At 39.5% G+C, this 25643-nt stretch overlaps 1 protein-coding gene across 3 annotated transcripts in view; it reads right to left on the bottom strand.

Moving 5' to 3' along the window:
- Positions 1-12678, bottom strand: part of Fry (FRY microtubule binding protein) — a 407101-nt gene extending 394423 nt beyond the window's left edge. For all 3 annotated transcript variants that reach the window (XM_058582514.1, XM_046454025.2, XM_046454026.2), the window contains exon 1: positions 12511-12678. The gene's annotated coding sequence lies outside the window, so the exon portion shown is untranslated. The remainder of the gene's footprint in view (positions 1-12510) is intronic.
- Positions 12679-25643: the final 12965 nt, after the last annotated feature.

Here is a 25643-nt window from a genome sequence, read left to right as displayed (position 1 = left end):
CCAATTAGCTGCAAGAGTGCCTTGAAAGTCCAAGGGCCAAATGACTTCCTTTAAGGAAAGGAAGAAAAAAAAAAAAAAAACAAAAAACCTTTTAAATCAGTAGTGCACTTTAACAATTGTGATGGTCACAGAAAACCCCAGGGTCTTAAAAGTTTGTTCTTTTGGATGCATCCTATGTCCTTGCTAAGAAGACAAAGGTCAGGGGGACAGGGAAAGGCATGGTACAAAAGGAAGAAAGAAGAGAACTGGAAATGCGGAAAGAGCAGTGGATCTAGCAGCCTACACCTCAAGTGGGGTAGGAAGGGAAGGGCAGAGAGGGAGCTCAGGAGAAGCAGCTGTGCCGAGCTGGTCAGGGCAGGCAGAAGGGTGAGCTGCCTGCGTGGGCACATTAGGTGCCTAGAAAGTTCTAAGATCAGTACTCAACAGTGGGGAAGCGAAGAGAATAAAAAAAATATTTGAGACTAAAGAATCATGACTCTCATTTATTTAAAAATGGATGTGTGTATTTTATAGATACTTCATATATATGTACTTTGTTTTGATTTGTTTCTGTTTTTGGCATGAGATGAGGGGTAAACTGGGGACAGACTGAAGAAAGAGAAAATGATGGTACTCTAAAAACATGTGTGGGTATAATCTCTGGGAAAAGAACCAAAAAGAAGAATAGTATCTTATTCTAATGGTCCAACACGTGCCTAGTCCTCTTCCCTGGAAGTTTCAAGCTGATAAAGTCAAGACAGGCTGGTCTGCACGTCTCTCAAGCAACCAAATTTTGGTTACCCCATTAGGCTCAGAATTAGGGGATAATCACAGGGAAAGAAGAAACTCTAATCTGTCCATTTGTGAGCAGTTCCAGTTGAAAGATTGATGAGGAAGATTTAAAGTACCATGAAGTTTGGTTATTATCAGTGGGTTTCAATTATCTTTGGCATCTTGGCTCCCAGGAGAAGAGATAATTGAGAGGCAGCTGTAGATTATAAAATGGGGAGGGTGTCAGCATACTGAATGGCAGTTTTTATAAGCAGATGGGCTTGGTTTTAAGAGGCCAGGTGGCAGGGTTGTGTCTCCCCTGACATTCATCTATCAGAAGATGCAAGGCAGAAAGAGCTCATTTGTACTTCCATATCAGAATTGCTAGGATAACTGTAAGATGCTGCATAGACCATGAAAATAACGGAGGCTCCTGATGATAATCTAGGCAGAGGCAGGAGTCCTGATATAGAGCTCTCATTTAGCAGGTGAAGCCAAGCTCAGGTTACTTCAAAACTACATGAGGCAGAGAATATGTCCTAAGTAGAGATAAATACAGTTCTTAGCTTTGGGGCTGAGAAGCAGCTTTTCTACTGACTGTCTCAAAACACAAGAACCAAGCTCTGATGACTTCAGTCTGTCATTTAAAAAAAAAAAAAAAAAAATCTATGTAATGATTTACCATCATGGAAGGATATTTGGCATGAATTTACTATTTTTAAAAAGCAGCTTATAAAACAGTATACTAAGTGATTTCATTTGTACAAACAATCTCTCTACACATGAAAAAAAATGGGAAGAAATGGAAATATTCAAAATAAAAATACATTTTTATTTCATAAATATGTTTTTAATGTATTAACATAGAAAAATGTGTTCAATTACATTTTAAAATGTGTTTTCAAAGAGTGTTAATCAGATGTCACATACCCCGGGTATTGGACTTCTGAGAATAAAAGAACAATTTGATAACTGACTTCTAAACACTCCCAAGTATTTGCCTAACGATTTCTTTAAGGAAAAGTCAGAGGGATACAATGTAGGCTTCATTGGCTACAGTATATTTGCAAGAATATTTAAGATCTGCTAACTATCTGAGATCCTGCAACTGAATACCCTTTTTGATGTAGTCAGTGTTTCAGAAGTACACTGGAGGTTGTCTATGGTTTTCTTCTCTGCTTGAGAAGATAACAAATCCAGGACTGAAAGGATAGCAAATAGAGATACTAGTTCCCCAATCTTGGCACGAATGTGTTGAATGGAAGCTTCCCTCTGTCCTACTTTTGGTGGATTTAATTCCACTGTTCTGCTGTGGATGCAGCCTCCTGCAGAAAATAAAGCTGCTTCACCCTCCTTCCTTTTAAAGTGCTTCCTTTTCTGTTCTGCTTCCCACTCACCTACTCACTCCAAGTAAGGAAGAAAAGACAGGTCTCAGTGGAAAACGGGGATTTCAGTGCTGGACTTGTGGAGGTCTACAGAGACGCTCTGCAGATATGCAGAGATGAAGAGCCAAGGTAGGGTGCGTGCCATAGCAGTGGACTTGACTAGGCCAGATCTGAGAGAAAAATACCTGCAGCTTTCACTACACTTTACGTCACAGTTGTTTCCAAAGCACCAATAACAACTGTACCATTTAAATACTTGAAACGATTACCTCACCGCTTACAACAAATCTGTCCAGTAGACAAGAACTCTAAGGAGAGATGTTTAGAAATTAAGCACCCCCCACCGCCCCCCCCCAAAAAAAAAAAAATTAAGCACAGACAATGGAGTGTGATACAGAGCTAAATGTGTAATTCTGAGGACACTCTGGGTTCTTTTCCTAGCTTCCTCACTGGGGTCATGGGGAAATACCTAATCTCTTGTCCTCTTGTTCTTCAGTTTCCTAATTTGTAAAATAGAGACAATAACAGGCTCTACGGCACAGGGAGGTCAAAAGATATAAAGAGAGAATGTTAAGCCCTGAGAGCAATACTAACCACACAGCTTTCAACAGCCATTGATCCCCTGCTTATTCTGAGGAATGAGGGGACAGTAAGTTCAGATCACTTTGAGTCAAACATCTTTCTCTTCCAAAAATATAGTCAGTATATTTGCCCTCGGTCCCATGGGGGATTGGTTCTAAGACCCCCAAGGATATCAAAATCCACAGATGCTCAAGTCCCTTATATAAAATGGTGAAGTATTTGCATAGAACCTAAGCACATTTAAATCTAGGTATCTGCTATACCATAGTGTTTATAGAATAACTGCAAGAAAAAAAAAATATGTACATGTTCAGTTCAGATGCATTTTTTCCCCCCGAATAGTTTTGATTCCAAGTTTGTTGAATCTGATAATGTGGAACTTATAAACACAAAGGACTAAGTATAAAATGTAGCCCCAGCTCTGTGGCCCTTTGAGACCCTATTCAGATAATTTTGATGGTGAGGAAAGTCTTTCTCCATTTCCATATAGTACTCACAGAGATGGTTTCCACCTCCAGCTCCAAGAGGGACAAGAAAAATAATATCAAGTGAACACTTCTTGGAGAGTGAGATCAAATTTTAAATTTTCAACTTTATTTTAGATATTGTGCTTTTAAAAGACACAACTAAGGCAAAGACACTGTCCAATGTACCACAATTATTGATGAGTGTCCACACTGAAGTCTGTTGTTGAATGTGTTTCTACTCTGGGAGACATCAAAGTAAAAGCAAATACTCACGAAATTCTGTCTCAAATGGTTTCTGAATAAAGTCCTTATAATTTACCATGTTTAATGGTGGTTCAAGAGCTGTTATTGTTATTTTTGTCTTACTAGCTCAACAGATGAAGAAAGAAGTCAATGGAGAGGGGAAAAAAACATATATACATATATATATATATATATTTTTTTTTCCCCCTGGTACTGGGGATTGAACCCACGGGTGCTTTACCACTGAGTTACATCCTAGTCCCATTTTTATCTTTGATTTTATTTTGAGAGAGGTCTCAAGGTTGGCCTGGAAGTTGCGATCCTCCTGCCTCAGCCTCCTGACTCACTGGAATTACTGACATCCACCACTGCACCTGGCTCATTTTGATTTTTATCAAAGAGTGGCAATCAAGGGACATGTTTTATGTTCTGGACCTCTCATGTGATGATCTAACATTGGTCTTTCCATGTCCCAAATATCTGTTCCTCTCCCTCAATCATCACGGACTAGATTCTGAGTACTTATGCCACAAATCTCATATTCACATTAATTCCTTACTTCAATAACTTTTCACCACCCACATTCTTTCTCCTGTTGTAATTTTGTCTTTTAGAATTGTATTGTTGTGTTCTATTATTTTTATGCTTTCCAGTTTTCCAATATATGCATCTTTGTAAAATGTCATCAATATTCAGAAAATCTTAATTAAAAATCTTCATCCTGTGATACATATATTACTTTGCTTGCTTGCTTTTTCTTTTCTTTTTTCTTTCTTTTGCTTTCTTTTGTCTGTTCTTTCTTCTCCCAACATTTGACACTATGACCTATCTAAAATTTATTGCATATTATGGTTATGGCCATAATGTTATTGTTTTTCTACTGTTTTCTTCAAATGGTTATTCTACTCTAGGAAATTTCACTAAGTAAATATCTTTTCTTTAAGGCTTTATTACTTATTTGTATGTTTTAAATCTACTAACTAATCCAAATAACCAAAATATAGACAATCTATACTATCTATACTACTATTTTTAGTCATCCAGTTTTCATTCAAATATCATAAAATGTATACAGTCGTCATTTGTAATAGATATTTAAAGCAAGTTTATCTTCATGACTTCTATTTATTTAAAAAGCAGTCTTTATGTTTTTCATTCACCCTTCTAGACAACTTATCTATCAGATTATAAAGTATTTTGTGAAAGCTCTTATTCATAATTAATAGGAACCTCTAAACCAAAAAAGGCTGGGAATTTCTGTGTCAACCAGCCAGCCAATAGTTTCTAATTCAACCAATACTTATTAAGTTCCTACCCTTTGCAGGTGCTTAACTAGGCTGTAAGTCCAAAAGATAAGCAGGATATGCCTCTTCTCACTGACCGCCCCCCAACTCCATATGTGCATAAGGTTCAAGTTAAAATGGAATGCAAATATTTAAAACAGCTCCAGGAAGGCTGCCGCCCACCTCCTACCCCCACATTAGGAGATCCCACTTAGAGGAATCAACAGAGAGAAAAGGCTCCACAAAGCCAAGGACTTATGAGTAGTTCTGCATATGGTCTTATTTGTCTGATATTCCTTTTTTACACAGGCCTAACTCATGTATGGAATTAGAGGTTTTAAAAAAACCAAAACATAAAAGTTTTGGAATGAAAAATGCTTACCTGGTTAACAGACAGATTTAACCAAGGACTGCCTGATCAATATCAAACCCAGGTTAGCCACAGGAGCCAGGTAGCAATACTTTCACTGGCCAATGTAGGCAAATACTGCAACTGTAAAGGCTAAGTTGACTGTTTGGAAATTATCGGGGAACAGCTGTGATCTGGTAAAGACACTCAGACAATCTCCATCAATGGAGAGAAGCTGCTACACAAGGGAGATGTGCAAAGTCACAAGAGAGAAGCAACTGTGAGCAGAGGGTGATTCCGGAGTTTTCACGGGGAAGGAACTTTCCCTCTGAGAGCATTAGATTGACCTTCAGTTTATATTTTCTTTATTATTTCTTACCGTGCATGGTCAAGATTCTAAGGAAAAGCCAGTGGACCGTAAAGGCATTATAATCATTAACCAACCACAGAAAGAAAAGTCAGGAGGCTGATCGGAGCAACTAGTCATTTGATTTACTTAGCACTGAGCCCTAACATTTGTACCTTCATGCACTCCTGCCTTTCATCATTATGAGTAATGTCCTGAGTCTAACTCCGTGTCCCTTCCACTCACTGCCATCTTCCATTAGAGGTAATATGGGGACATTTAAACATTCTGCACCTAGGTCTGTCACCACCACGTTGTCTGTTAATTACCTTCATATCTCTCCAGTACCATTACTTTGTGTGTGTGTATGTACCTATCATCAGATCATCTGATTAATACTGACATGTAGTCAAGAAAAGAATGTCACATGCTATTTTGAGTAACATTTAGAAGCCTGTTCCTAAGCACAGAATCTGTAACACACACACACACACACACTTTCTTTAGCTCCAATTTTACTTTTTGAGAAAAACCCTTTTTAAAAGTTGCATGTAACTTTCATGTTTCCTGACTTGTATTGTATTTTAAATCCACAGTGAATAAGGAAATATACCAGACATATGATTACCTTAGAGATTTTGAGATCTTATAACTAAAAATGTGTCTGCTCCAGGGTTAACTAATGTTTTCAAAGACTTAAGTATTTTGCCTCCTTTTCATCCTGAGGGACTTATCCATCACCTGGGGATCTTTTATGTAATGCACAGCCTCTCAATTTTTCTTTTTTCCAAGATAAACACTGCACACCTGACTACCATATCCATCAAGATGGAGTGTTAGTGTGGCTGGACCATCTGGCACCATGACTCAGATTTAATTAATGTTTACTGAGTACATATGTCAGACCCCTAGCTAGACCTAATATTCCATGTGTCTATGGGCCTAATTCATTAGTTGACCATTAAAAAAAAAAAAAAAAATCCTTCTATACTAACCATGAGTTTTATTTTCTATATTCTTATGTTCTGACATGTTGGGGCCTGGCTGACATGGAGGGACTGCCCCCCTAGGGCTAGCCAATGCCTGCAGATGGTAAGGACTCATCTGCAAGCATATCTCCAAATGCAAACCAACTAATCGAGAGCCCACCCTGCTGCCTCCTTCAGCAGGCTCATATGCTGTGAGCTAGGTACAGGACAATTAGTGACAGCCCCCATGCTCCAGAGCCTGCTGAAATTAGTCAAACTAGCCAATCCTAACCCTGTTTACCCTGCCTCACCTGTTGCTTGCCACAGAACCATAATAAGGGGTTCTGCCATTTTCCCTGGTTCCCTCTGACCCCTGACCCACTTTGGGGCATCCCTGATACTGCCCTCAGTGTGGCATGCCATGCCTCTTCCTTCTAGGGAAATAAGTATAATAAACTTCTTCTCCTTCTTCTCAGTCATTTTCACGTCTGCACATCTTACCATATCGGTTTAAAAACAAATCCTGGGTATCATTAGAACACTGCACATAATTAGAGAATTGGTTTTCTTTCATCCAGCTGTGTTCAGTAAACAGGTTTAAATTTTTTTCTTTGTCATTTACATTACTTTGTCTGGCCCATGTTAATAATACTTAATAAAAGTGATTACATGTAAGTTCTATCAGTGATAACCAAAAAGACTCAGTAAGTATTTTCTAGTATATAAAAGAACCAGCTCTGGTCTATCTGCCATGCCCCTTCACAGCACCCACCACTATGCTAAATTGTGTCATATGCAGCTGGGGACATGTAGTGATGACTTGCCCACATCAATCATCCTCCCTTGAGCAAGTCAACTGAATGTATCTTAGAAACCCACAAGGGACCTCAGACTGTCAGACATGTGTTCAGAGGTCCCACATTTCTCTGAACTAGAAGCTGGGTGTGTCTTTGCAGGTCCAGCTGTTACATTCAGAGATCACGGGGTTATATGGGCAAGGCTAAATCACTTTGGATTCTTGGGACTGCTTCTGAGTTGTTGCTAAGCTAGATTCCCTGCCATTCCTTCTGCTGGCATCTGCAGCTGGCTTCACTGTCTAGAAGAGCCTTCTGCTTGACTGGGCAGCAGTGAGGAAGCAGAGACACTGCAGATGGAGATGTGTCCTGCCCAACAAAGTTTTTTTTTTTTTTTTTTTTTTTTCTGGGGGGTGTCATATGTCAAAAATATAAATATGGCCCCTTTTTGGCATAAACAAATGGACTATAAAGCAAGCTGCATGAGTAGATTTGTCTTCGTGGGATTATATACCTAGGCAAGGTCGCTGAGTTCTATTTCAGAGGGCCCTATGGGAGGAAAAAGGCATTTCCCTGTTCTTCGTAATAGGACAAGTACATTAAATTGCATAGAGTCCAAGCAAGCCATGGTTTTAGATAATACAAAAAAAAAAAAAAATCCAAGATATAAATTTCTATAAATTCCTTCAGTGAAAAAAAAAATCAATAAAACTATGCTGGAATTTCTTCTATTCTGAACTAGTTTTATATCATCATTATAGCATCAAGTAGTTTCAATAGGGCTCTATTAATCAAGAACTTAATGTGGACCTGTCCCCCTTTATTCCTGTCACCGTCATACTTTTAAGAATATGTGTTCTAACCAGCAGGAGGGCAGTGAACAACTCCATGTGTCTTCATCTTCCATGGGAGGATACTTGTTCACACATTTACAGATTTAATCAGTGAACAGATTTACTTTGTGTCACAGACTGTCCTACCTGGTTGGCATATAGTGGAGAACAAGACAAAAAAAAAAGTCCTTGCCCTCTTGGGGCTTGCAGTCTAACAAAATGCATGACTTTATGAATGAATGGAGGATGAAAGAAGGTAGGCAAGTTCAGTTCATAAAACTAAGTGGGCACAGATTAGGGTATGTCATTGATAATTTTTTCACATTCTTAATGTTCCCAAAATCAGGATATATCTTTATATTGACCTGACCATAGTCATGGCACAAATGTCATGACCCTCCATGTACAAAAACCCAGTCACAGCTATTCATTTTGTTTTCAATTCTACTGAGTTATGGTCATTGCTAGTCCTGTACATGTTCTGCTTAATTGCCATTTAAATTGTTTTCAAAAAGATTATGCTATGACTTGGCTCTGCAAGGAAATGTAACAGTATATGCACGAAAGCACCAAAACAGAGCAGTGGGGCATAAACACTGCATCACCAAAGGAAACTTTTACCCTTGATTGGTATATCCATAATACCTTGCAAAGCAAGATGCAAACACTTTACCAGAATGAAGAAAAAAAGACACACACTGGTGAAGCCATGTCCATATCTGTTACTGATTCATGCAAAGGCACTGTCCCACACAACTCAAGCAATGCTACCAAATGTACTGGCAAGAAAATGTACTCAAACCCACAGAAGAGATGAAGGAAACTTGAAAGCCATGAAACACTAGTATGATCTATTCAAGTAGTGTCATGGAAGAACAACATTAAAGTGGTATGTTGTAATCAAATTTTTCTTTTTTCTTGTACAGCATAAGAATAATGTTATACATTACAATTGACAGTATTTTAGATTTGACAAAATATGGAAAATAAAATGAGATTGCTGGTTACTGAGAAGTTTTAGAAACAGAATTTAGAGTGGAGGTTTGTTGATTCTGGAAGTACATGCACATACACGATTTTATGGAAACTATATAATTTCAATAATTTGGTATAGTTTTACAAGTCACTAATCATTTAAGAAAGTCCAGTTACTTTTCCAACAATGTTTTTGGCACATCTTCCATTCTGGGGCAAGAGTGTGACAATGAGCAAACTTCATGTTCTACTTTTCCTACTTTAACTGGTGCTACTTCAGTTTTTTGGCAGAGATAATAGAGAGATAGTGCCGGGGCTCTATTCTAATCTCAAACCCTACTACTGCTACAGAGTATGGAGTGAAATAATTAGACAAGAGGGTCCATTTAAAATCCCAAAGCATACATGCAGGACTTTAAGATTCTTGCACTAGAGTAACAGGAGTAAAGTGCCAACTAGAAGGATATGATTCTAGGCAGCATATGGTTACAGCTCAAAAATACACTTATTTCTTTCAAAGCTTAGTATTTATAAATCATTTTAGAGCCATGTATATCTAAAATGAACAAATTAAAAAACAAAACCTAAAATATGCTGTAATACAGAAGTGGTGTTCTAATGTGAAGATGGTGAGGCCCCGCAAAACAAAAACAACAACAAAAAATCATTCTAGAACCAGAGTCACACATTTGTCATCAAGACAACAGGTTAAGGGGTTTTTCCAGGGTGAGCACATATTTCAATAGTGTTGAAACTAGGCTATGATATACATATGGCATTTCCCACTATGGAAAAGGCCCATTTCCTGTTCCTAGGTCCCTATGTTAATTTCCTTTCTGATCGGTACTGGAGAACTCAAGGATTCCCCAGAGTAAAACCACTTTCCCCAGTGACTTCATTTTAGTTGTTCCTTTTAAGTAGGTCGGCCTGTGTCAGGAATTCTCTGACAGTTGGTACGAGGGGATGCGTGTGCCAGTGTGAACACTGCAGGGGCTATGTTGCTGCCAACCAGTAGGGAGTATGTGCAGAGCTAAAATAGACTCACATAACTGAGTAGAGACTGCTCCTTAAGTGCCAGGGAGGGAAACACTGGGTTACCTATCACCTGGAACTGACTTACCTGAAAGGGTGATGGGTTGACAGGTCTAGAGGTTTCCATCTGAATTGAGGGGAAGGCTGGGAGGTCTAAGGAGGCTTTGATTTTTATGCATATGCACCAAGGGTGGGGGGTGAGGTGGGCTCCCAGAGAGAAAAGACATTCTAGAAAAAGATCTGATACATTAGGCCAGTAGAGATAGTGTATGTTGCCATATTTGGATTCCCTACTATATTATATCAGAGTAACTCTCAAAAGAGCTAGGAGACAGCATAGAATAATAGTCAAGAGCATCAATAGGGAGTTAAAAGAACCGGTTTCAAATCCTACCTCTATCATTTGCTGCATAGTTGTGAGGGGAAATTACATAAACTCGGGGAAAGTAATAACATCTGCTTAGAGTGACTATAACAACTAAAGTAATAATATATAAGACACCTAGTAATGTGTCTGACACACATAATGTGCTTGATGTATGGACACTATTGCAAAATGCCCTTAAATGTAAGTGCTCTAAATAAGATGATGTTTTCTGGTGGAGGGGTAAATTACATGAACTGGAACAAGACGTTTCAAAGGATATTATAAAATTGTCTTATGGGGGGAGGGGAGGGGGGATAGTAGAGGATAGGAAAGGCAGCAGAACACAACAGACACTAGTATGGCAATATGTAAATCAATGGATGTGTAACTGATGTGATTCTGCAATCTGTATATGGGGTAAAAATGGGAGTTCATAACCCACTTGAATCAAAGTGTGAAATATGATATATCAAGAAATTTGTAATGTTTTGAACAACCAACAATAAAAAAATTAAAAAAAAAACCAAACAATGATCTGTTTATACAAGGGTGGTTGGTTCTATTTCTGAAAACCCTTTTATTCATAGATCCATTAATTTACACTGGAAGTCTTGACTTCAGTAATTTAGTAATCAGCCTTTAAATTTGGTTGTGGTAATCTTCCAACTTATTTGTTCTTTTTTTCAAAATTGGTCTGACCACTTAATATTCTTTGTATTTCCATATTTTTTTGTTTTAATTAGTTACACATGACAGTACAATGTGTTTCCATATTAATTTTAGACTTAGTCTCTACAAATAAAAACTGGTTGTCTTTTAATTGTGACGATGTTGAATCTCTATACTACATTGATTTTCAGTGAAAATATTATGTATTGTATTATAATTGTTATGAAAATTTTGTATGTGATGTATGGTTCAGTCAAATAAATAATTTTCTAAGTGTCAAAAAATAAATAAATAAATAAAATTGTCTTATGGTATGAACATATCTTGATAAAAAAAAGGAGTTTAAATGTGAGAATCCACATGTGTGATCAGAAAGATATGACAGATTAAATAAAATTCATGTTTTAAGTATATATGTAAGATCTGCTACTTGCAAGACTATGTGGTATCTACATGTTACTCCTCTATCCCGAGTCACTTTATGATTGATGTGTTCCTACAATCTCAGATAAAACTTAGTTCTAACTGGAATTGGAATTTTTATTTTATTTGTTTTATAAAGCTAATAATGCTCACCTAATCCACCTCATTTGAAGACTGAAACCTGCCTTTCTTCAAGTGGGCACACATATTATGTATTTTTTTGTTCCCGTCTCTCACACTAAATGATGGGCCATAACTTCTACCCACTTGCTATGCGCCACAGCAACTGTCATAAAACTCAGGGAAAGCCAATTGAAAATAAGTGCTAAAACATTAAAGAGTCTAACTGAAATTATCATTGTCACCTTGGATGGTGGCCCCGACATTGGACACATTGGATTTGGGAATCTTTAATCAGAAGTTAAGTTTAAATTTTTGAAGAAACTACAACATAAGTCTTGGCAGAGACTATGCTATGGGAAAGGTACATGGGACCAGAGACTACCTGCTGCATTGTTTTCAAGCCACAAGTTGGGGCTATGGCTGAGTCCAGAAAGCCTCCCCCCCAAAGGGGATTCCCACAGAGGAATTTCCTCAAGGAAAGTCCTACGTCAAGAATGCTGCTCAGGTCAGAACACGGGTTCCCAAGTGCCCATATTCAGTGCAGAGGTGTACAGCATAGGGTGGGCTGCCTCTCTTTAGGGGCGTGGGCCTCAAGGACCATCAATCAAGTCAGGCTGCTCAACTCTGGGCATCAAACTTTCTCCTGGAACAAAACCTCTTTCAAACCACATGGAGGCAGGAGGAGGATGGAGCCTGGGGATGCCGTCAGCTGCTGCCGGGAGACAGCCCTCCTCCCCCCACCCGCTTCCCTCGCCCCCACCCTCTTCCTCGGAGGGAAAGCAGCCCAGACGGCGCAGCCCCGCCCAGCCCCACCCACCCGGTCACCGGCCCACCACGTAGTCCACCCAGCCAGGAGCTTCACAAAGCCACTTCCCAGGCGCTGAGATTCCCCTCGTCAAGGGTGTGAGCCGGGCTGGGTACCTTAGGAAGAGGCCAGGACACCGGCGCCCGAGGGGTCCCGCAGCATCGCCAGGACGCCGCCGCCACCGCTGGAGGCTACTTCGCTGGGCCGAAAATCCGAGCCGTGGGAGCAGGGCGCTGCCGCAGCCGCCCGCGCAGATCGCGCTCCCTGCGCCGCGCTCTGCTCGCTGCGCCCCGGCTCGGCTGCCCGGCGACCGCCACTGTCAAGTGGAGCCCCGCCCCCTGCGCGCCAGGCGAGCCGCGGACCCCCGGGACGCGCCGCCGCGCGGATTGGCTGCGAAAATCACTGGCCCCGCCCCCGCCGGCCGCGCAGCCCAGCGCGGGGCGGCCCTCTCCCGGGGCACCCGGAGGGTGGGGTCCCGAGCTGGGCGAGGCTTCCTGCGGGCACCCGCGCGCTGCGACTCCGCGCCTAGGCTCTGCAGCTTCTCTCCCCCCCCCACTCCTGTGCCAACCCAGAAACGAAAAGACGACCCAGAAGAAAAGAAGAGGAAACATCTTCTGTAGGGACCGTCTCGGGGAGGGCAGTGGCTGCGGCAGTTCTGGTGTGAAATCCTGTTAGTGTACAGCCATTTATCACCCAAGCCCAGGACAGGCTACCTAGGGTGGAGTACTGGGATTATACCTGGAGGTTTGGGCGGTGGGGGTTCTTGTTTTTGTTTGTTCTTACTTGTTTGCTTGTTAGCCTGAAGGTGCCCTTACACACCTTCTAAACTTCACCTTATGAAGAAACTAAATCCAGTTAATTTGTCCAAGGTCATAGAGCCTAGTTGGAGATTGATTGCGTTTTTTCATACCAAATCAAAGCTGCGGCAGATTTTATTTTTATTTTTGTTCATGTGAAAAGATGTGTTCTAATATGTAATCCTATGTGTACGGCACAGCAAGAGATTAATTAAAAACCTTTGGAGACAGTTGATGGTTGCTAGGAGGGAAATGGGGAGTGAATGATAATAGGTGGGCTTTTCTTTCTTGGAGTGAAAACAGCATTCTGAAGTTTGATGGTAGTGGTCGATGCACAGTCCTGACTATTCTAAAAACCACTGAATTGTACATTTTAAATTGGTGAACTTGATATGTGAATTACATTTCAATAAAGATAATACAAAAATGTTATTGAGAGTGGTAGTGCTGTGGGGAAACCCACATAAACACATAGTAGAAGTGTCACAATCCTGCTCTTTGTGGGCAGAAATTATAGTTTACTTGCTGGCATCCACCCAGCCATTCAATAATCCATGTCCATCTTTACCAAAGATAACTTAGTGGGGGTGCAAAGATTAAAATGCACCACTGTCCTTAAGGAGCTCCCAGCCTGTGGAGGGGGCTAGTTCATAATAAGGGAAGGTAAGCAATACCATGGAGAGGTAAGCAAAATACTAGGTTTAAGGTCCTGAAGCCAAAGAAAGAACCTTGGCTCAGTTATGGAAGGGCTGGACAGTGTGTAATGTTCTAGCAGTTGCTGGTGGAGCTAAGTGTGGTAGGAAGTGAAGCTCCACAGTTACTTGCAGAACAAAGTAAAACTGGACTAAGTTCAGTTCAAGGAGGGCAGCCTAATTAGGAAGCAAATTTTGGATTCCTGGGTCCTTCCTATGCTGGGGTAGTATGTGAACTGGGTGAATGGTCACAATCTCAAGCTATTTCATCATCCAGTAAGGGAACAATAGTAACACCCACTGACATTTGATTCTATCTTTCAGTATACAAACATCTTTCCTCATTCTTTCCACTGAAGCTCTAAGAGGTGAGGGGCTGTGCCTTAAGGCTTCTAAGTGTTGGGCATTTCATCTCCTGACTATGGACCCCTCGTTCTGGACATTGTCAACCTTTTAAGTCATGAAGCTAGCTACTGATCTTAGCTCCTCAATTGGGTCTCTGCGGGAAAAAAAATTTGTGATAGGGGACAGATGCAAATAGTGGAAAGATGAGGTTAGGGAATAATTCTATAAAATGGGCCCACTGTGCTGACCCCCACATGCTTTTTCTTCCAAGAAGCAAGTTACCTGAAGCCCTGCCTGGCTTAAGTGGACAGGATATGTTACATTCCTGTTATCTGCAGGAGAAATGCAGGCCCCAAATAACGTTGAAAAGAGGAACCCAAGTTACCTTGAAGGGGTAGACTTTTGTGACCCTTTTCATAGACCATATCCGGAAACCCAGGGTGATAAGGATAATTCCTCCTAACCATAAAATCTGGAAGAATTTATGGTTACAAATCCAATTAGAACCGGTCAGCATGGGCCAAGGTGACCTAGAGTTGTCATGGCAGTGAGGACTTGAAAGTCTCATGTCATCCTGCTGTCAGTCAAAAGTCAAGAGGTGGACCTGGGCAGGACTCTGGAAATTTCTCTGGGATCCTCAATAAAACAGGAGTGCAGGAGAGACACATTGTCCCTCTCCTCTCTGAGAGGACCCACTCCCTCCCTTCAGAATACCCTCTTTCCCATCCTAGCCCTTCAATAAAATCATTGAAGTTACTCTGAGCGACATGTCTGAAATCTTCAGAGTTGATTGCAAGAATTGGGTTTGAAAGGTGGCGGGGAGAGGGGAGGTTGTGCAGCCTCAGTTTCTGGAAGGCCCCAGACCTGTAACACTTGGATTCCAAGCTTTATTAAAAAGTGTCTACAGCCAGCACAGTGGTACACATCCCAAATGCCAGCAACTAGGCATACTGAGGTAGGAGGATGGCAAGTTCAAGGCCAGGCTGGACAACTTAGTGAGATCCTGTCTCATGATAAAAATATTTTAAGTGGGCTGGGGACATAGCTCAATGGTAGAGTGCCGCTCCTGTATTCAATCCCCAATACCAAAAAAGAGAAGAAAAAGTAACTATACAAGTTTTAAAAATTTAAAAACTAGAAGAGTAGATCATTTATTTATATTATCAGTTAAAATTGTCAGAATTCTCACAGCACTTCCCTTTTCTTCCAAGTCTCATTCTTCAGGAGATTATAAACACCTTTTAAAAAGCAAGCAGGTGCTGTACTGTTTTGTTAATTTCTTTACTTCCCCTCCTTCATTTGCATTCCTATCCCCATCCTTACCCCTCCCCCACCTCCTTCTCACCCTCAGAAAGTCCCCAATGAATGTTGTTAAGTGACCAATGTGATTTTTATCATCAGAAAGAGAATCAATTTTTTTTTCTGTACTAATTGTCTACAGTGCTGATATGTGTTATGAAATTTGGGAATTAATTGGCCCATATAGCATGTGTGCTCCAGAGCTTTGGGACAGAGTTGCAAGAACATTAGAGAATTACATCAACACTTTCCACAGTTTAATAAGCTGTGAATTGAACTCTAAATGGCCTGAAACTGAAAAGTTAGTCTCAATCTAGGGAAGCACAATATTAGTACTTTAACAGTAAATAAGATAAATATTTGGGAACAGAGGAATTTTAATACTTATAGAATTTTCAGATAATTTACTAGTATACTAGTATTTTAAAGGTCTTTGAAACCTTTTCTAAGGCTTGTTGTGTTTCTGTTCTCTCCCACCTCCTTCCCCTCCTTTTTTTTTTGGGGGGGGGGGAGTGGTGCTGGGGATGGAACCCAGGTCCTCCTGAGCATACTAGACAAGTAGCCTACCACTGAGCTTCATCTCCGGTCTCTTCTTTCCTTTCTCAGTACCTCGTCTGAAGCTTATTGCTTTTCTACACTTCTACTTTACAGTTCTCCTTTCCAAAAATTTCTGTGCAGAAACATGGGCAATCCAAAAGAATGAAGGGAGTGCTAACCTCCCTGGAGTTTAAAGCCTACAGAAAACCAAGTAGAAGGCTGTAGCTATTTCTCTTGCAGGAGCAGATGCTGTCCCCCTCCCCCAGGGAGTTATTATGGGTTGGAAGAAATGAGATAATGAAAATAAACAAGCTACTTTATGAATGTTATCAAATGTGATCAGCAACAGCCAGCTAGATCTCCAAATGAGTAAATGCTTTTTTACTAATAGAAGCAAAAGCAGATGAGCATTAGAGTTTTCTAAACATTTTCAGAAGAAAATACTTTGAGCAAAAGGACTGATCTAATTGGGCTACCATGGAAGCATGTGGGAAAAAGTCTCTGGGAAGTACTAAGTGTGTGGCTGGGTTGGCTCAGTTGGCTATCAGCTGTCAACCCTGCCCTGCAGCCACAGCTTTGCAGCCTTCTCCCTTAGACTTCCTTCTTTCCAAGGTCACAGGGCAGGGTGATGGGGACAGTGATCTATTGTCCCTTAGGATGCTTATGGGATCTGCTTAGAAAAGTCAACCAAGGATAGGATCAGGGGAAGAACCAAAATGCTTCTGTGCTGAGCTGTCTTTTAGATCCTACTATTTGCCGTCAGCTAGCCTGGGCTCCCTCACTCTTCTAGGAGAATCAGTATACCTTATGGCTAAATTTCAGGAAAGAAAGCAGACCAGTAGTTAGTGCCCATCAAAGTGGTAACCTCCTGAAAAAGAATAAACTTTGATATAGTGTAAATGTGAAAACCATGAAGTTGTTTTCTTTTGGGGGGCGGGAGGCAGGTAACGGGGATTGAACTCAACCACTGAACCACATCCTCAGCCCTATTGTGTATTTTATTTCGAGACAGGGTCTCATTGAGTTGCTTAGCGCCTCACCATTGATGAGGCTGGCTTTGAATTTTCAATCCTCCTGCCTCAGCCTCCCAGGGGGCTGAGATTACAGGCATGCGCCACCACTCCCGGCTGAAGTTTTTTTTGTTGTTGTTTGTTTGTTTTAATTATAAATAATACAATACTCACAGCACTTCCTTCAAAAATTAATAGTGCACAGCCTTTCCCTAGCTGAAGCAGGAACCTTGGATTCTGTCTGGGATAACCAGGGAAAGCATCTTGGTGTTGGTGAATATGGAGTTGACAGCCAAGGAAGAGGGAGAAAGAGAGAAAAAATGCACAATCCCTGTTGAGCACCAGGAAAGTCACAGGATGTAAAAATGAACAGGGATTAAAAAGAAGAAAAAGAAAACAATTTGACCTGACTGGGTGAAATGTGGAGATCTTGAGAGGTGAATCTTGAAATATATGTTTCTGTCAGCCTAAACTATTTACACCATCCCTGCTTGTATTTCCAGATTTACTCCTTAGGAAAGTAGGTCCATACTTCAGAGAGAAAATAAACAGGCTTGAAGTATCTTCGCAGTTACCATAGAGAGTAAGAAAATAAAAATTTTCATATTATGTGAAAGGAAAGTCAAGCATGGTATATAATTATTCAAAAGCAACCACTAAAAAGGCTCTTCAGTAGAATAAAGAAGAATAGTTATCCCAAAGGAAGCTACTGTTTTGACATGTAACTGGAAGACAACCAAAAATTTAGACTAGGATTATAGCTCTTGCCTTTCTTTTGGAAGCCTTTGTAGTGATTATTCAGAGAAGCTGATGTTTGCAATTCTAGTTACCTTAATGATAATAAAATAAAAGAAAACACAACCCAATAGATGTATGTGTATAAAGGAAATTGACATACACTCTTCTAAAAAGATGACTTGAAGTCATTTCTTAATGGAGCTAAACTTCCTTCAAAAATGAATTATAATTATCCTTATTTTAATTTCCTAACTCCTTTTGCCTATTTACAATACTAGTTGAAATGGTTCGTTTTAATTATTTCCCTCCCCCTTTTTTTTTTTTCTTGTTCTCTCTCTTGGCCTGCAAGAATTATATTTCATGGCATTGGGAGTGTCTGGGAAGGGGCTTACCAAGGTGTTTATCTCTGAAGAATCCTAAGGAGTAAGTGAATACTCTTTGGAGAGTAAAAAAACAAAAACAAAAAAAGATAAAATTGAAATCCAGTTTTAAAACTGAAAAAAAAAAAACCAAAAAAAAAAAAAAAAACCCATACTGCTGGCCATGATTCCAGTGACCAGGTATTCAAAGACCGGATGTGAGCAACTAATAGAAAGCAAGGACCACCAGAATCCACCAGAGATTTATTTAAGAAATAAATCATGTTGGGCTATCCTTCTGGCTCCTCCAGTTTACACCAACAGACCAGGAATTTATTAGCCTAGTGTATACAGAGCCCAGCTACTAATTGTTTGAGTTGAGAACATAGTAGAGACTCTGCTTCCTAGATATCACTGTGCCTGGGCCTGGCCTTGTGACTAGGCTCTAGCTAATGGGATGCAAAAAAAAGAGATGTCCATCCTCTGGACTGCTTCCCTCTTACTTGGGCTTCCTCCTTCCCTCTGTTCCTTCCCTTTCCTGCAGGCTGCTGGTACTGAGGAAACTTCCACCGAGTAACAGGATCAAAACCTGGGGAGTTAGAGCTACGACACAGAGGGTCCCTGAGTCCTGGATGATTTCATGTAGAAAAATCCCTATTTTGTCTGAGTCATTGGAGTTTTTAAGTGTCCATGTTAAAGCTCAGGTTGTATCATACCTAATAAAATATGTAAACTTCAGTAAGTCATGTGCTTAGGTCTCTTACGATGCCTTTTTCTACAAAGAGAAGAAATGTGTACTAGAAAATCATGTGAATTTGCAGCTGGAAGAATGACCTTCTTTAAGTCTTCCTGATTAAGCAGGGGCTGCAAACCATAGCTCTCAGATAGAAGTTGACAGTACAGACATTTCATTTCAACAGTATGTTGAAAACCCTTTTTTTAAAAAAAAAATGTGTGTGCTTTTAGGATAGTTACTTGCTTTCTAACTCACCACAGTCCCCACTGTCTTACTCCTTCCCCATTACATATTTATGTTCCCCATGTGACATCTGAAGGCATTAGAGTTAGCAACCCTTGGGTTACTATGTAGGGCAATAGAATATGCTGCTGTCACAGACAACCAACAATACTGTGGCTTAAAAATGAAAGAAGTTTGTTTCTTTCTCACCTGACCGTTGTAGATGAGCATTCTGTTGCAGTCCATTTTCTGTTGTGATAACAGATTAAATCAGATCGGGTAATGTATGAAGGCTAGAAGTCTGTTTGGCTCATGGTTTTGGAGGCTTGGAAACCCAGAAGCATGATGGCACTATCTTATCAGCTTCAGGTGAGACTCTATTTGCTACTTCAGAACACTGTGGAAGAACAAGAGGGCTGGGAGCTGAGGAAGACAAACTTGCTTGTATAACAATCCACTCTTGTAAGAATGAACCTGCTCCTGAGAGAACAGCATTCATTCACCCTCCTGACCTGAACACCTGCCATAAGGCTCCACCTTCCAACACTGACTGCCACACTGGGGACTGAGATTCTAACAAGAGCTTTTGAGGGACACATTCAAACCATACCACATTTCCAGTCCACAAATATCTCTCCAGGATTTGCAGAGGCTCAAGTTCCTTCCAAGAAGTTGCTCCAGCATCTTTAGGTGGTTTTTGCATGACTGAGAATCAGTCATAATGAGTCTCAGCCAAGCTGCTGGTAGGAAAGGAAAACATAAACATAAAGGATTTTGTTGACTGCACAATATTCATTGTGTTAAACGAGTTCTTCTATACTCCCTATTTCCTGCAAATCAGTAGCTAGATTCAGATCATTGATCAGACTCCAGTTGGAATTCCTTTGACAAAGTGGTGGTAGTATTCTTCTGGCAGGAAGTACATTGTTACCTGTTTGTTCCCTTTTTTGTGGTTTCAGTCACTGCTGATATGTAGCACCTAAATCTATTCATCCATTAAGGGTTGTAAAATGCCAGCATTCTATTTATTTCCATAACTTCTGCTTCATTTTTTACTTGAATTAATCACTCATAAAAAGTACTCTTATGTTAACCTAGCATATGATTATCCAGTGGCAACATTCATTTAATTAACACAAAATAAATAACTTGCATTTTCCCTTTGCCAGTTTCTAAGATAGTTATTTCATAATTATCCTAATTATCCTCCGAAGCTGACCAATTTCTTTAATAGCATGATATAATTCATGAATGTAAACATGTTTAATAGGTGCAGAGTTTTGGGGGGGTCCCTAAGAGCATCTTCATTTTTGACATCAAACAACAAGTTAGAGGGGCTTTAAGACCACCCTCATTTCGGTTACCAATTCTAAGTTTGGGTGTCCCCAAGACAACCCTCAGTTTTGACAATCCACTAAAAGGGTTTACAGAACTCCGTGAATTCTGTTACCCACAGTTACAGCATGTCACAGCAGAATAATAATCTGGAAAAGATCCCCATTAAAATCACCCAAGATAAGCAGCACACAAATCAGGTCCAGGTGAGTTCCAGGGGCAAATCTCCCTTGGTGCCCTCCCAGGGAGCCATGGACAGTGCTAACTCAATCTAATGCCAAGATCTTTCTCTTCTTTATATAAGGCCACTAATTCCATCATGGGGCCTCTAGAAGTCCTACCTCCAAATACCATCCCTTAGGGATTCAAAGTTTCAACACAAACATTCAGTTTAAATATGAGCTTTAAAGATGGACAATAGGTGATTCTCAATTTCCTAAGGATTTATGTTCAAAATTTTAAATGCACATGTTTGTTTTCCTAGGAAGAGTTTTGATTCTCATTGAAATTCAAAAGAGATCACCTTCCCACATTTTTAAAACCACTTTCATAGAGGGTGAGCTCCTTCAAAAAATATGTCTTTTGCTCTGTTCAATATGTGAAGAAATGAATGGTGAAATGCTTTTCTTTTTTAGATAAGGGCAAGAAGGATGATTTAGAAGATATTAAATATCCTTCCTTTTTTTGTTCCTCATGGAAAAAATGTGAGTATATTAGCTGTGCCAATATGGGACCATGTCTAGGGCATATAAGAATCTATGGGAGTCTGGGTACTCAAACAGTAGACCATCTGCAGGTGGAGAAGTGGGAATCTTGTAGACAAGCTAAGGATGAGAATTTCTGCCATCTTTTCCCCTTTAAAAAACTAATGGTTAGGTTATCTTAGATCATATAATAGGATAGCAATTTCTTCTTTCAAAGGATGTCATTCTGGTGATGAAATAAAACTAGAGATGCTCCAACATTAATCATTAATGTAATAAATGCGAGACTGTCCCAGGACAGGTTTGGAGTCAGGATGAAGTATTTCTGGCAGATTTGAATCACATTAGCAAGCTTTGCAGATTCGGTTCTCATTTCCAGCTAGCACTTTTTTGCTTTCATCTGGTTAAAAGACATGTGACTGCTGGAAGAACCATGCATATGCTCTATTCTAAAAAGCAAATGCAGCATTTTCAGCTCTAGGTAGTTCCTGAAGCTTTGTGCTCTGCACCCACGGCTCTCATCATGATTCAGAATTAGGGCTCACTGAATGATAAGAACTGTCAGAAATTAATCCTCAGGAACATTAAAAACAGGGAAACCAAACTCTGAAGCTCAGTTGATAAAAAATTACATGAATATTTGTTGACTAGGCAGCCAGAGGGGCTCATGTGGAGATTGACCAGAGGCAAAGGCCTGCAGAGGCAAAAATCAGGGCACCATCCCCCCATCATGCGCACATAGTATGGAAAATTCCAATAGCATGCCTCTCTCTTGGCAATTTATTGATGTGAAATCAGGTTAAATTAAGTTCAGCCACTTTGAAGACAAGGGTGAAACATAGCTTGAAGGGTATAGATAGTCAAAGGGAGGGAGAATTCCAATTTTGATTGGGACTTAGGGATTGAATTTTGGGGGCATATGTGAATTCAGGTCTTTGTAGGACCATTGGACAGGATTGAAAGCTTTTCTATTGCACATATCTGTTCCTTGTTGGTGGCTTCATGGTGTCTCAAAAGTTACTTGAAGAAAAATGAGGGCTGGGGTTGTGGCTCAGTGGTAGAGCACTTGCCTGGCATGTGTGAGGCACTGGGTTCAATCCTCAGCACTGCATAAAAATAAATAAAATAAAGGTATATTAAAAAAATGAAATTATGGCATCTGTTGGTAAATGGATGGAACTGGAGATTATCATGATAAGTGAAATAAGCCATCTTAAGAAACAAAGGCTGAATGTTCTGTCTGATATGTGGATACTAACACACAATAAGAGGCGGGGGGGGGGAGTCGGGGGGCGGGGAGAATAGAAATTCAGTGGATTAGACAAACAAAAAAATTTATTTATTAGAATAAAGGGGAAGGGAGGGGAGATGGGAATAGGAAAGATGCTAGAATGAATCTGACATAACTTTTATGTTCATTTGTGAATACACAGTGTAATTAATTCCACATGTACAACCCCAAGAACGTGAAGTTATATTCCATGTATGTATAATATGTCAAAATACATTCCACTGTCATGTGTAACTAAAAAGAGCAAACATTTTTTTTTTTAAAGTTACTTTAAGGAGGTTGCTGCCTGTGTATCAGATTTGCCTACATAATGGGACTTTCTGCATTTCTTGTGATATGTTTATGTGTTTCATTAATTTTTTTCTGAAGAACTATGTATTTTTAAATGATGTATTTCTGTAATTGTCTTTTCAAACCAATACCTACTAAGTTCCATAGTAGGAAGCCCCAAGTGTTTTGTGGCCATGATTTTCAATTTAAGGTCATGATTAAAAGTCTATTGAGGGCTGGGGATGTGGCTCAAGTGGTAGCGCCGCTCGCCTGGCATGCGCGCGGCCCTGGGTTCCATCCTCAGCACCACGTACAAATAAAGATGTTGTGTCCGCCGAAAACTAAAAAAAGAAAATAAATATTAAGAGAATTCTCTCTTTCTCTCTCTCTCAAAAAAAAAAAAAAAAAAAAAACCGATGTGAAAGACCTCTACACTGAAAACAATAGAATATTAAAAAAAAAAAGCCTATTGAACCCACAATAATTATGAATGTATAATGTTCAGGACTTTGCTGAAAATATACCCAAAATATAGATATTTGAAATGCAAAAGGATTCACACAAAATTGATAAATTTGAAAATGTTTAGTGATTATTAGAAATAAATAAAAATGAAATTCTCAATACTTTTTTCTCAAAAACAATATTAGTTTTTACATTCAACTATAATATAGAATGAACTGTCATGAATGGTGAATCATCTGTAGGCTGATTTGTAATGAACTAGTAATCTATTAATTAGTTTGATTCATAATCTATTTATGTAATCTATGTATTAGAGCATGAATTAAAAATTTTAAGGCAATATATAATTACAGAGTACTTCTTTTGTCAGAGTCTCAATCTACCTAAAAATAAGGAAAGTAAAATTGTAAACCTCATCTAAAGCAATTTATTTATATCTTCTTTTCAGTAAATATTCTAGAATTCTAATGGACTTTAAAACAAAAAGATTATATTTGTTATAATTTTATATTGAATTCATTCATAATATAAAAATCACATTTTCCTGCATTTTTAAAAAACCTTAAGATGAAAGAATCATGTGTTTAATTTTTAATTTATTAGTCAGCATTTCTGCTAGGTACATATTACTAAGACACAGGTCTAGCTATAGAAAATCTAAGGGTAAGCTACTGTGCTTTCATCATATATTTATTAATGTTCTTTTATCATATATTTAATTCTCCTAATTGGCTGAATCTAAGTGTTACTCCTGTATATTCAAACTAGGCAGACAGAATTGAAAACACAGCTTCCATTTTGACAGAATATGCCTTCGATTTTTCTAGAAAATGAGATGTGAATGCCTCTAGGATGAATTATGCCCAAGTATGGGATTTAAAATACTTTTAGGTATTGATTTTTAAATTACATTTCAGAAACCATTATGGTTGTGCTTACAAATTCCATAACAGACATCTCTGTTGTACTCAGCAAAGGCTGTCAGATCAGAGAAATAATGCACTTCATTTTAAAGACAATTTAACATCAGATATACATGTACTTATACACTCCACATTAAGATATTTGAGAAATAGATAAATATGTGAAATATTCCAATTTTACATTCTAGGATATGAAAATTTTCTGGATCAGTTAATAAAAAAGAGAGGACAAATTAGCAGTTTGCCGTTTTTTTTTTTTTTTTTTTTTTTTGTACTAGGGATTGAACCCAGGGGTGCTCTACCGCTGACTGAGCGGCATTCCCAGCTTACAGCTAGGTCAGAAGTGGTTATAAAGATCAATTGGGAGATATTAAAAAAAAAAAAAGGGCTGGGGTTACAGCTCAGTGGTAGAGCGCTTGCCTCGCATATGTGAGGTACTAGGTTCGATCCTCAGCACCACATCAAAATAAATAAAAGTAAAGATATTAAAAAAAAAAGATCAATTGGGAACACATGGAAGTAGGTAAAATATGTCTTTCAGAATGCAAATCAAAACTAAGATTTCATCTCACTCCAGTCAGAATGGCAATTATCAAGAATACAAGTAACAGGCCAGGTGCAGTGGCACATGCCTGTAATCACAGCGGCTTGGGAGGCAGAGACAGGAGAATAGCAAATTCAAAGCCAGCCTCAGCAAAGGTGAGGCGCTAAGCAACTCAGTGAGACCCTGTCTCTAAGTAAAATGCAAAATAGGACTGGGGATGTGGTTCAGTGGCTGAGTGCCCCTGAGTTCAGTCCCTAGTGCCACCACCCCCAAAAGAATACATATAACAATAAATGTTGGTGAGGATGTAGGGGAAAAGGTACACTCATATATTGCTGGGGACTGCAAATTAGTGCAATGACTCTGGAAAGCAGTATGGAGATTCCTCAGAAAACTGGGAATGGAACCACCATTTAACCCAGTTATCCCACTCCTTAGTATATACCCAAAGAACTTAAAATCAGCATACTACAGTAACACAGCCACATCAATGTTTACAGCAGCTTAATTCATAATAGCTAAACTATGGAACCAACCTAGATGCCCTTCAACAGATAATGGATAAAGAAAATGTGGTATATATATACAATGGAATAGTAGTCAGCCCAAAGAAGAATGAAATTATGACATTTGCCAGTAAAGGGATGGAGCTGGAAAATATTATGCCAAGTGAAATAAGCCAACCCCCCAAAAAAACCTAAGGCGGAATGTTTTCTCTGATATAGAGATGCTAATTCACAATAAGGGTGGGGGGTGGTAGGGAAAAATAGAGGTACTTTGGATTAGGCAGAGGGGAGTGAAGGGAGGGGAGAGGGTTTGGAGGTAGGAAGAATAGTAGAATAAATAGGAAATTATTACCTTAGGTACACTATGATTACATGACAGTGTGAGTCAACATCATGTACAACTACAAAAATGACAAATTATACTCCATTTATGTATGATGTGTCAAAATGCATTCTACTGTCATGCATAACTCATT

Source organism: Marmota monax, unplaced genomic scaffold (genome assembly GCF_021218885.2).
Source record: "Marmota monax isolate L192 unplaced genomic scaffold, Marmota_monax_Labrador192_F-V1.1 WCK01_AAM20220418_F8-fsc00011, whole genome shotgun sequence".
Classification (NCBI taxonomy): Eukaryota; Metazoa; Chordata; class Mammalia; order Rodentia; family Sciuridae; genus Marmota; species Marmota monax.
Note: the sequence above shows the minus strand (reverse complement) of the source record. Positions and strands in the feature narration are given on the sequence as shown.